General features: G+C 35.1%; 1 protein-coding gene across 2 annotated transcripts in view; it reads left to right on the forward strand.

The window, feature by feature from the left end:
- The first annotated feature begins 283 nt into the window (after positions 1 to 283).
- LOC131436238 (calpain-C) overlaps positions 284 to 13,803 on the forward strand; it is a 63,060-nt gene continuing 49,540 nt past the window's right edge. For both annotated transcript variants that reach the window (XM_058604860.1, XM_058604861.1), the window contains exon 1: positions 284 to 1,266. The gene's annotated coding sequence lies outside the window, so the exon portion shown is untranslated. The remainder of the gene's footprint in view (positions 1,267 to 13,803) is intronic.

Below are 13,803 nucleotides of genomic sequence, written 5' to 3' on the forward strand. Positions count from 1 at the left end.
GCTCTAACAAACAGCTACAGAAACATTGGCCAGAAGAGAGGAAAAAAATCCGCTACAAGTAGATACAGGTACAACGCAGCGAAAAGAAATAAAAAATCGCCGTCAAACTTCGCGATATGAAAGTTGCCTTCTCGCGCTCTCCAAAACTCCGTCCTGAAGAGTATTCCAAGGTAAAGCTCTCGACTTGAACTCCGCGAAACGAGTCTCTTGGTCGACCGAACGGTGTGTGGTTTCCCCGCTTTCAAACGGCATACAACATTCGCTCTGAGGCAGTTTTAGTGTTACGCCTTTGCGCAACCAGTTCGTTAGGAACGCTCGTCGGGCTCAGACAAAATTAGTGCGCTCGTTCACGTGGTGGCCTTCCTCTTAGTACCACCCCGTAGTAAATTCCTGTGCGATTCTGGAATTCTTGCAGACGTCGGTGTTGCGCAAAAAGGAAACTGTGAAATCGATAGCTGACTCTGAAAATTCAACGGGTAATTTACAATTTGGTAGCGGTGAACAGTGGTGCATGAAAGATTCCGGGGGAAAAGTGACGAACCTTAAAAGCATAGAAAGGTGGCATTGTGATGCGTGTGTGAAATCGAAGGCCCATCCAAATCGGTGAAAATTTATGCATCGACACAGGCCTATTAGAAACCGCGTATTGTGAATCGAATTGGTGAGCCAGTGAGATCATCGCCTGACAGCAAGAAAAATTTACGGCAAACCCATATTTTATTATAGCATTAGTGAATATTGAGCAGATCGTGCCTTCCCATGCAGACATCGAATCACTCTTGTGGAAACTGGTGCATCCAAAGTGAAAACATTCCTCCCACGAGTACCTACCCCGAAAGCCCTTGCATTATCTACGTTTAGAGTCAAGGAAAACAGATTGAAGAAAATCAGTTACTGCAGCCGTTGCGTGAATGTGTACAATTTATTTGTTTTTTCTTTCTTTCAAAACATTGAATTTTTTATACATCAGAAAGTAAGTGCTTTGGTGTGAAGGAAATAATACCCACCCTTTATGTTGCAAGATTTTTGGCTCATCTCATCAGCTTGGAGCATTCGATTCGAAGCGCGAAGGTTTCCCGTGGTTGACGGAGTGAAGTGAAAGAGAGTGACGACGATTTCCAAACCTGTTTGCGTCCTCCATCTTCGGGTGCTGAAACAAGTGCAACATTATTAAGCCGTTGCTTTATCAATTTTTTGTCTGGTTGGATCATATTCACCAATCTACTAACAGGTCGCAGCATCTATTGAATTGTTCTGTACGTATTGGTAAGTGTTTTTGATAAGGGTCTTGATGAACGTCAGCAAGCAAAATGTACACTGAAATCTTTTTAAATGGTGTCCATTTTTGAAGTTTTACGACTTAACCAACTTAAATGTTATAATAGAAGCTTGTTTGGAAAAGGTTTTGAAATTAAACTGTGCCGTTTATTTGTAATACATTGAAATGTAGTAATTTTAGAAAGATTTCAATTATGGGAAACCCCACGAAAGCATTTACGTATAGAAAAAGTAACAAAAGCGTTCTAGGATTAACGTTGATTCCCTCGAGTACAAATCCCCCACATAAAAAGACTTCAGTGTATTTCTGCATAAAATTAAAATGAAAACTTATTTTATTTGTTAAGCAATAGTATTACTTGTTGAGTGGATGAAACTTTTTAAGAAAAAATAACTACACTTGTTGTTTATTTTAGCTACAGGAATCAAAACTAAATGGCTCAAATGGTACGTTCCCCTAGTTATTTGGAGATTTGTGCCTTGTCGCGATTTCTCACCATTTTCCTGATGGGAAGAGAAGGGTAAAATGAACATGGAAGGGAACTGTGAAGTGGGTGAGGTGGGAAAATACCACAAAACAAAAAGACACAAATCGTTCTGCAACCCCCGAAAGGATACTGAACGATCTGCAGATGCTGAAATGCACATTCAATAAAATATATTTAGTTTCGTTTATTTTGTGTAGCGCAATCTAATACAAATGCATTGATTTCAGTGTTGCTAACTTTTTCATTAGGGAATTAAAATCTACATTCATAAAATGTAAGCAATTTTCCATCAAACGTTGGTGAAAAATTGATCAAAACTGATATTTCATTCAAAAAGTCAGGCTTAACATTCGTTTGAGAATAAATTATTGCTAAAAAATCTCAATCGTTTAGGCCACTTTGATTAACTGGTTGCACTGCATATATGAATACATAGATCTATGGCATACGTGCCAAATAAAATGTACGTAATACACAAATTACCAACACAAGTTAACTTGATTTACTCTTAATCCTTAAGGTAGAAACAGAAAAGATTCATTCACTCCAGGAAGAACAATTAAACCTCTGACTATAGCTCCATACAACATTGGGCGAGAAACGATAGACTATCCTTCAATTTTAGCTCCCCATACACAAACTCAACCATGTATGGAAAACCATAAACCCGAATATGTAGTTGCGTCAACGCGGGACAGTCTAATAAAAGATGATATGAAGTCACACGAATAACACTCAGCACGCTCATTCTCCAAAAGAAATAGAAAATTCTACTTATTGCATCAACAGATTGCCATTCCTTTTTTTCAAATATTGAGCTTTTACAGAAACTTAATTATATAAGATAGTAATCTGGGCAATAATTTCTTTATGAGTTATGGTAAGCCTGTGAATTAATAATTTTGATTGATTCATAAAACTTTTCGCATGACGTTTACTTATTTTCATGTCTATCCCCGGTTTTCATTAGCCACACAGCAATTCATACACTGAATTTAGATGTTGAGTCCGTAATTCGTAACATCTTATGGTTGATAATGTGCAATATAATTGTTATCAGCAATGACGATTAATATCCACTGATTTCAACGTATTGGAAAATTTACCAATATTGTTTTCATCTCATAGATATCACAATATTAATAATTATAATTTTAAGCAATCGTTTGCCGGAAATAGATCACCTAATCGTCGATGTTTTGATTCAAATTAGTAAAAAAAAAACACTTATTGCTTAAATACACATGCAAATTGAAGGAATAATAATACTTAGAAACAAATATTGAAGTTTACACGACATGTGAATCAATGGTAATATGAAATAAAAATCACTTGAATTGAAAATTTGAATGAAATCCATCATCGTTGTAAGAAATAATTAGAATACGTTGAATTTTCGATGAATATTAGTGTAAATTTAAAACAACACTTAGTTTTCCTTCAAATCTCCATTGAAATATAAAGAATTTATTATGCAGCTTTATGTTCAATGTCGTTCTTCAGATATGTGAATGAAAACATTTTCAAATTCACAAAACATTTTTATCTGTGGAATTACAAAGAAATGAGGTTGATCAGTTGTTTGAAATGTTCCAATGATAAGAACGCTCATGCGCATGCACAGATAAAAATATTTCATGAATTTACATCTTTTTCCATGCACACATTTGGAGCAATATGATTTTAAAACAGAACCAAGCCTCATTTTCTAAACACAGTCTTATTAATTGAGAATTAAATGCTTTCCAATATAATTTTACACCGACGATGGTTTTGGTTCTAATTTTCGATTCAACTGATGTCTATTTCATATTACTATTGATCTATTATTCGCGTAAATTTATTTTTTCTGTGTACATGTCGGCATATTGGCGCAACGTATTACCCAAAATCAACGATTTCGATTTAGTTTACAACTATGAGTTAGAAATTAAACTCTCCCCATCCAAATCAATTTCAATCATATGCCCTGATTATCTCTCCTATACTTTATACGACAAACGACACCGATAGTCGTTTCGCTGAATGGGTCATTTGGCCGAAAGGGCAATTTCGCTGAGAGGGTCATGTTACAAATGCTCGATGTTTACTATTAAATAAAATCCACATGGTTTCTTGAAAATTCCGTCTTGAGAATCATGAATCAATCTGAACAATTTTACTAAGAGAGTAGTCTTAAATTTGTTTAGTATTAAATAAAATCCACATGGATTCTTGAAAAATCCGTCTTGAGAATCATGAATCAATCTGAACAATTTTACTAAAAGAGTAGTCTTTCTGGATTTAACGGAGGTAAATAAATTTATTTGTTATTTGTGAGATATTTTAGAAGTACGATTGTAGGTAAACAAAACGGGTGTTAACTCTATCATCTTTTATTTGTCCTTATCTTAAATCTACTCTAATACTATATTACGACAATTGTTTGATTGAGCGAAATTACCCACGGCACTATGTTGAATAAGGTACTGATACATATTCCGCATCGTCAAATGTATAATGGAACTTGTATTCAATTGAAAATGAAAGAAATTATTGTACCAGAATAAAACAGCGGCCTTATCGAGAGCAAGCATACGAGACTAATTCGTCTGTGACATAATTTATTAGTTTTTTTATATTGACAAAATGAAACCACAAGAATTTTTTTCAGAAAAATCAGTTTCATACAATGGATGAGGTATGCATATTGATACAGAAGAAAAGAAAAGAAAACAGATCTTCAAGAAAACTATACAGAAAAATATATGAAATTTGTTGTAAATCAACAGTACTATGAAATAGACAACAGTTCATTCATGACTTAATTAATACATAATGACTTTACTATCACATTTGGAACAGCGATGGGTTGAATTTTATAAAATAAAAACAAATCATTTACAATTTCGCATAGCCAGTTGAAGAACACTGCACGAAGATTGTATCGATTTTCCTTTTTAGAGCAGTAGTTCACCCTTTAGTGCAGATTTATTACCACTCTTACTCGAAGGTGCAAAATCAGTGAAAACCTCGACTGCGGTTGTTTTCAATAAAAAAAACGACATAATACGATTGGTGTTTATGATGCATCAGTGGTCACGATAATTTTCAGAACATCAGCAGGAAAATCCAAACTCCATTATCAAGGTTAAAAACTAATCCTGTTCTCTGTTTGTACCACAAACCCATAATAATGTGAGGCATTTGGATCGAGTACGAATGAAGAACAACAACAACTGCAACAGCGAATTCTTCCAGCAGCTAACTGCAGACTCAATCAGACAGCCGGTTCAACCAAGAACTGTAGCGATACGGTGTTATTGTGTTATTGATGTTGAAAGACGGGAGGAAACGAGGGGAAGAAAGTAAAGCCGTAACCGCAACAGCACATGATGGAAACAGTTATGTTTCTACATTTCCTAGCTATACACCTTGGCTTTGGGTATTAGGTCTATATCGTTTTACTTCTGTTATGAAAAATTGAAGAAAGACGGAGATACATATGTTCAAGCATAGCGCGGTTGGAATGCTGCACGCAGATAAAGAATTGCGTAGTGACTCGATAACTCAAATAATATTTAAAGCAAAGCTGACTTGATTTATTGCGCTCTCTTATAATATATCATAATCGACACAAGAACTTTTGAAATATAATTGAAACTTAATAAAACTATACGAAACTGAGCACCCTGCAGTCGTACCGTTTTTACCGTAAATTCCTGGACAGCATGGCGCATGGCTTTGTTGTACAGGAGGCATGGAATAATATTAAATATAATAATAATAATAATAATAATAATAATAATAATAATAAAAATAATACTAATAATACTAATAATAATAATAATAGTAATAATAATAATAGTAATAATAATAATAATAATAATAATAATAATAATAATAATAATAATAATAATAATAATAATAATAACAAAAAACAATAATTTACTTCAAATAGACTTCAAATTCCAATGTAAAACCATCTAAATACTCACGCAGGCTATTGAGATTTGTATAATTTTTACTTATTTCATTGGAGAGTGGAAGATTATGTAAACTCAATTCCTAATAACCAGTAGGAAAGAACAGGTACTGGAGAAGTTGCTTATTTGAAACTAATTCTCTGATGTCATCTGCAGCTCAATCGAAGGTTACAACCGAAATGAAATCTTATTGGACTGCCCTATGCACTGTGAGTATTTTAATGGCACCTGTCTACGCCTACGTATGTTGAAGTCTGCACCTTAATTGCAATATTAGCAGTTTTATCGCTGTGTGAAGGAAAGAGCAAAAAGAATACGGTGCCTACCGAAGACCTACACTAGTGTAGGTACGTATTTTTTTACTCTATTGGTATTTTGCTGCGGTTGTTCTTATTTTGTCTGCTGAATGTTTCGCGCTGTCAGCATCGGCTCGGAATATCTTCGTTGATTCAAGCATACGGATTAAGGTCGTATGCCTAATGCACTACTTGCAATGGACAATAGTATGAAAACAGTAGGTCAATATTTGTGAAGTATTTGTACAAAATTTCGTAGTGTTTAGATAGTTATAACATTCCAGTTAATTTCCACGTTAGTCAGAACATGTTTATTAATTTCCAGGTGATGAAATATGTATATAATAAAAAAAATTGGTTCTGAAGTCGTTTGTTGGAAATTATCCATTTTATAATTGTCTTAAATATCTAAAGAAAAGATTTTCCATAATATAAGGGAGACCGGAGCTAAAAAGCAAAGCCTTGGTATTACATTCCTGTAGTGGAATTTGACCTTCTGTTTCAACAGACTTCGCAGCCGATTCAGAGTGTACAGAACCATTGCATGGCTGGTGCTACGATTCTACTGACACTACGAATCCTTCCATGTCGAGGCTCGAACATACGACAACTGGTTTGTAAGACCCATGCCCTATGTATTTAACCGCCAACCGGAGCTAAACCGGACACTTTTTGGAAAATGATAAAAAAAACATCCATTACAACTGAGTTTTACCAGACCCTGTCAGCTTAGAGTGAAATCAATCTTCAGTTCAGCAACGCCATCGCACGGCATCACATTCAACATATCATGTCAATTGTATGGGTGCGCAGTGCTGCTATTTTGGCGCGCACGAATTTGACATTTCTCTCCCATACTTCTATGTACGAGATTCGATGCGGACTCGTCTGAGGGAGCCATGCTCGCAAAAAATCATGTTGCCAATGATTTGTTCGGGAAATGTGAGAGCTGGATATCTTGTTACTATGATGTCTTTGGTTTTACCCAAGTGATCTCTACCATTGCGTAGATTGAACCTTCAACTACAAATCCCAATAAGTGGTTTGGAGTGCATTAGTTTTCATACCAAGTCGCGCAGAAGTGATCAACCCATAATCCAATATTTCTGGAACCACGGAGCTAAGCCGGACTGGTTATAAGGCAAATTAGACTATAAAGCTTTACAAAAAAATTAAGATCGAATACAATTGGGTGCCAAATCTCAATATGCCTTAATTTGAACCACCAGTGAGACTGACATCTCAACCTCCAGCTAACTGACGTCAACGTCTCCCCTAATAATTTATTGAGTTTCGAAGGGAGGGGGTTTGAACCCCTTAATCGTTTCTCCGCGCCTGATTGTAGCTGTTGTCGTCATCGTTGATAGACGTTGATATCCTTGGTGATATTTAAAATGCTAAATAAATCAATGTTATGACGGGAAACATAGATTTTGCGATGTGCTAACAGCCCGATCAGTAGATCATAACAGAGTTTTATTAGACCCATATCCCTTTTTGATCCTTGTTGGAAGCTTCGTAATTTCAACTACTAGCGAGACCAGGGTTTTATCAGAATTCGTTACGAAAATTGCTCTGCGTTAAAACCATGTTATGGCGTGCTGATCGGGAGAATATAGCTTTCCTTCTACGTTCAGTCTGGCTGATCCCTAACATGTCTTTTATAGTAAATTATTTGTTATCTGGTTTTAGTTACCGCATAATTTATTTTATGTGCGATTTTATTGTTGTTCAATCAATACATAGAAGCTGAAAGATCGAAACAACAGAAGATTGATTCTTCATGCCCACATGAGACTTTAAACAGCTTCCTAGATAGAAATATTATACCGTAACTGGAAGAGCTAAGTTGGTTGAGATTTTCAAACACATTAAGCTGTCGAAGTTCCCACAGAAATTTATAGTGTGGCAGGCCATCTGCTTCTGTGGCTTCAACAACGACATCTATATCACGACCAGGACTATCAACCAAGAAGATTATAAGCAGGAGTACCTAAAAACTCGTCTCTTGTTTTTCGGCAAGTCATATAATTCTGTTCTGGCCGTATTTGACATGTTGTTTGTAAATGTGGGCGTGTGTGATTGTGTATGTACTAGTGTTAAATTTTTCATGCACTAACTTTTCTAAAAGATGGCTGAACTGATGTTCACCAACATAGATTCAAACGAAAGCTCTAATAGTCCCATGGCGGTACTATTGGATGATTAGGGCTCGTATACAGTTCATTTTTCAGTAGGGGAGACCGGGGCTAGTTCGCCGAAGGGGCAGGTTGGCCGAGTGGCTTTTCTGAAAAGGCTATTATGCGCAGTGGTGACATCTATAATGATTGATTTTGGTGGAGCATTAAGTTACCCACGTACCGACGTAATTTCAGGTGTTTTTGTGTTGTCGTTTTTTCTTTTTTCGGCACTGGCGAGTAAATTTCTGTTTTTGTAAGGTAATACGTATAACGCGGATCAATTTATATTCGATTTCCAAAAACTTGGCACCATTGGAAAAGGTATTCAAAACTTTACAAAATGGCATATCGGATTCCAGTATAACCTTGCTTTTATTTTTGTTAAACGTGATTGTTCTCAAAAACATTCATTGGGGCAAGTTCGCCGAGTTGTAATTTTAGCTTATAGCAAAGTACACTTGGATATTCGTGGAACGTTATCCTTTTTTGGACATTATGCTTACATTGATGATTATATACATAATAAGTTAATGGAAATAAATTAACATTATTGACAAATAGAAATAAGAAAAAAGATTCATTCAAAGCTGGAAATTGTCGATAGAAACTTGTAGCGTTTAGAGTTCCTGACAGGATTTGTCGCAGATTGACCCAACCCCGAACAAAACTCGTCCATCAGTATAGAACCTGCTGCAGATGTAGGCCAACCTGAATATGTCAGACTTCTTTTCAAGGCGAGTATGAGAACTGATTCGGAGGAGCATCAAGACTGTAAATCGTGAATGGATCCAAATTTTTATCAATTATTCAATAAAAGAAGCATTGAAGGAATAGAAAAATTAACTAAGTGTAAGTGCAAACGCTGGTGGTAGAAGTAAAGTTCACTAATGCTGTCGAAACTAAGTCCAAAACAGTTGAAAAGACTCAAAAATCGAGAAGGGGAGGTTTTTCACGAACATAGATAACAAAAAATGAAGCATACTAGCTTTTTTCAAATAAGGTAAAAGTCTAACCAGAAAGAGTACAGAAATTCTGAAAACGAAACTCAGCCAACTAGCGCCGGTCTCTCCTACGCATTTTATCTAAAAATATCGAACAGTTTGTTTTTTAATTTCTCAATGGAAATTGGTTTTTAGTTCAATCAAAACTAACACTAATAGACGAATTTATCATCAATCGGTATTACCATAACTTGTAACGGAAATTTTGTTTTCTGGAAACGGAAAATTTTGACGAAGATTTTGATTAAGTGTATGAAACGACCATGGTGAAAAGGAGAGAACAAGATGAATCTATTTGACATTTAAATTCAATCTCGTGTCATGAACAATTAACTGTGTGTAGTTAGATTGTATTTACAGTCTCTGCCTGCTGCCAGTGTTCTCTCTGACGTATTGTATTGCGGTAAATCGAAAATCGATGCGTCAAAGACTTAAACGCTATTCGTACTATTCCGGGACGACCGGGACGGGACTATCCGGGACGTTTTTTTCCTCATCGGCGACATGCACACGCCGGCAGCTCAGTCATCGCCGGATAGTCCCGGAATAGTGCGAATAGGCTTTTGAGGTTCTGTTTTTATTTTTCGACGTTAAAAATACAGTATATTTCTATTGGAAATAACAGTACAAATTCAAATACACTTCAGAGGAAAAAACAGTATACTGTATATGGGTCGAAAATACAGACTATACTGTAAATTAGGATACGGATACGACTGTCAAAGATAATGAGTGTTGCAAACAAACTGTTCCTAAACAGAGGTCCTCGGCTGTTCCAAAACATAAGTACTTAGCTACATCCCCGATCAACAAGGGATAACAAAATTGTATCTGGGGTTGTTTCGTTTTTTATATCTAAATTAGTCATAATCTTGGCCTCGTTAATTGTTAAAATAACAAAAAATATAACTGAATTTAACCTAGGTGATAACAAAATTGTTACAAACCTTGATATGTAAATATAAATATTATATCTAAATTTGTTACAAATTTAGTACGACTTTTACGCTGTTATTACCTATTTTTTGGGGGGAAAGGCTTTATCGTGCAAATCTAAAAATAGACTTCACGAAGTAAGATAAAATTGTATACCTTTAGACGATTTGATTTGCGATAAAAAACCATGAACAGTTAAGCGACTGGTTTCGAACCGGGAAGTTTTGAGTTGCCAACATACGCTACGATTGCATCGGGCATGAGAACCAACTGAGGTTGGGAGGATATATTGGCATCATAGGAATAATAACTAGTGTAACCGGCATAGGAATGACAAAGGGGCTATTTTAGAACCATGAGCAAGCTTTTTTTGGTACTGAAGAATAGTTGTAAATGAACGGAAATGATTAAATTCAGTGAAACAAAACTACCTTATAGAATCTGAGGAAATTAACTAATGAATGATAGTTTTTCAGTTTTTTCTTCTTTGTACCAAGAGGGCCGACTTTCAATTCGAATCAGTACGCTCGTTCAATTGAAGTAGTGAACTGTCTGTACGTGTATGTATGTCGATTGGCGGGTATATTTGATTAAAATGTGCACTTAATTTTCTCGGAGATGGCTGAATCGATTCACGTAAATTTAGATTAGAATAAACATTCGTTTGAAAGTCAGTGAAAAATCAGAAGTGTATATAACATCGATTCGAATAGCAAGTTTTTATGATTGATGATCAACCAATTGCCTATTAGTCACATTAGTTTGCGATATCCGCAGACAGAAGCCCCGCAAGAATTGTTAAAAACCATCAAAATTGAACTTTCATTCCGGTTTGATTGTTTGATATCTACCTAGATTGACTCACAGAAAAATGATTCAAATGGAAAGCCTCATAAAGCGGGTCGGTTGCTTTGAACTCTACATTGCAAATTTCGAATCCCAGCTGATGGTTCCGGATTGGAAGTAATCAAAATACCACGAAATGCGACTATCATAAATTTATCATTATTTTTTAGACTGAACTTTTCAAATCGAAGGTATTATGTTGCAATAAATCGTTTTTGTCTGATTCATGAATGTAAAAATGTTCAAGCAATGATATAGATGACAACGGGCAAAATTCGATATCTGCAATTCGTAGATCTTATTAATTGATGACCTAACCAACTCATTTCGATTTTACTGATTTTTTATCCAAAAATTGTGAAAGTGATTCGATATTACTTTAGTTTGCGTTAGGCCATGATGATATCATCAGCGCCACTAGTTAATATTTTTCAATGTAATATTAACAAAGTTTTTTATTTACACTCTTAGCAAAAATGAAATTCACGCTTAACGTAGTAAATACAAGTATGCCGTAATTTCTTCGGTGATGACACAATATGACATCTACTAACATGTAAACATAAATTTTGCGTCTGTATCGATGTGAGTTTCAGCTAAAACAACTGTGAAGTAATGATATGGCTTATCTTTAAATGCTTTGTATTGTGAATGTAAGTAAATCGCGACGCTCCTTTTATGTGCATCTATAAAGATGTAACATTTTTTAAGTGTGTAGAACTACGTAAAAAAATATCAGATCAACATAGTTTAAAGTACAGCAAGAACTAAACATAAATCGATACAAATTTTTTAAGATTTTTTTTTCTATTTTCAGTACATCCGGGGTCCGTTAAACTAAAGTCGCTATTTTAAATCTGCAACTAAAAAAAAATCATCGCAAAATCATCTTGAAAAATATTTATTTTCAATTTAAAATTAATATTTGAATTACACGATTTAAGTAGGAATTACTTGGGAACGTTCTCAAATTAAAAATTTAGGCTGTCATTTCAAAATCAAATATCAAATTATTGTTTACAAAAGCATCTTCAAGTATGTAAAATTGGAAAAAATGTTTGTTACTGCTCTTTATTGAAGCAAAGCATTTTTCGGGTTGAAAGTCAAAAACATGATCGACAAAAGTGTTTGAACTCTTTTTTTTCAATTCTCTAGTATAGTTTTACCTAAAATATAACGGCCCTTAATATAATATCTGGACTTGCTATAATCTTAATAAAATCTGAATCTTTGCTTCTGATTTGGAATCATATTTATAACATAATGAAATGAAAATATTAAGATCACATATAATTTTGATAGAGTCCTGTTACGCTCTGTTGATCGGGTCCCTACTGGATATTTTTCCGGAAGTGATCAAAAATTCTTACCTGGTACTTGTATCATTTTTTCATATTAACGATAATAAAAATTATCATTATTATACCACTAGGTGCATTGAAGATTTACGTATACATAGTAAGTTTTACTTTTCTTTTTGTGTTGAGCAACATTGAAAACTCTCGCTTATTATTAATAGCTGCACGGAGCTTGTGAGGGTAACAATGAAAATGTAGGGTGAAGTGGAACGGACCTTACTAATGATTGGGAGATTGCAGGTTCAGCTTCAAGGCATGTCTTTTCACGTGGTCAAAACGTTGTTCGTTTTCTAGTTCAATGTTCCTTAATCGAACTATTTCTCTGGAATTTTCAGTTGTCGTTGAACTGCCTTTTATGTATCTGTATAGTCTATATTCGCGTTTCTTGAAATGACACGAATTTTTCGATACTGTGCCAAAACACGCTCTAAAGTCGTATTAGGCGTATCACTTAATTTTGATGATAAACTCTCAAATCCATAGTGAGTGAATTGTTTCTATGATATTGAAATTTTGTGGTTCCCTGAAAAGGAAATCATTTCCACTGGGATTCCGCTATATATTTTTAATAATGATTAATTGCACATCATGAAAATACAAACATCTCAGCGTTATTTATTATATTTATTTGTTCGTAAGACTTTCTTTTAGTAATATTTTGCAGGTTCATTTTTTTTAGGTGAGATTAGTTAGCGCCCACAACCACAGTGTTTCACAAATTGAAGCTCTTTGGTGTGGGGAAGTGTGGTGGGCATAAGAAAAAAAAATCAGCAACCTCATCTGATTAAGAATTTCTGATAATTGTGTCATTTGTCTCATTAGTACAGCTTCATTTCAAATCTCACAATCACGTTGACTGTGAAGAAAGAAGTTAATTGTTAAAGCGGCAAATAAACGGGAAATCAGGCAAGCGAAAGAAAAAATATTAATTCAAGACATCACTACTCGAGAGAGAGAGGTTGTGCTACGAGAAAATGCACTCGAGATCGTCTGCCTTCACTGAGTCTGCATTATTAGCTCAAAACGAAAGGCATTTAGCTATAGAAGAGTGATTTGGTTGGTTGTTGTTTTTTTGTCTCAACTTTGTTCAAACACGAGCGAACGAGTTTGTGCTTTTTTCCCTGACTTCAATTATTGCTCCATCACGGCTAGAAGGAAAATAATAAACTCGAGTAGATGTATCTTCGTATGTACGAGTTAAGCTCAAGTGAAAACTGGAAATTTATGTCAGATTTCAAGGCTGAGATCACTGGGCGGGGTGCCACTGATTAGGCTTTCTTCACCTGTCATTAGTCTTATTGTGTTTCCAAGGCTGGATCGTTTTTGGGGTCAATCGATTAAACGAGTGGCATTGGTGATCGAAATCGAACTCGGTAAACTTTAGTCACCCGTGAACATACACACTGTGAAACTTACGACTAGTGATTCGAAATAAACACGATCGCGGTCAAGTGA

This window comes from Malaya genurostris, chromosome 3, assembly GCF_030247185.1.
Source record: "Malaya genurostris strain Urasoe2022 chromosome 3, Malgen_1.1, whole genome shotgun sequence".
Lineage (NCBI taxonomy): Eukaryota > Metazoa > Arthropoda > Insecta > Diptera > Culicidae > Malaya > Malaya genurostris.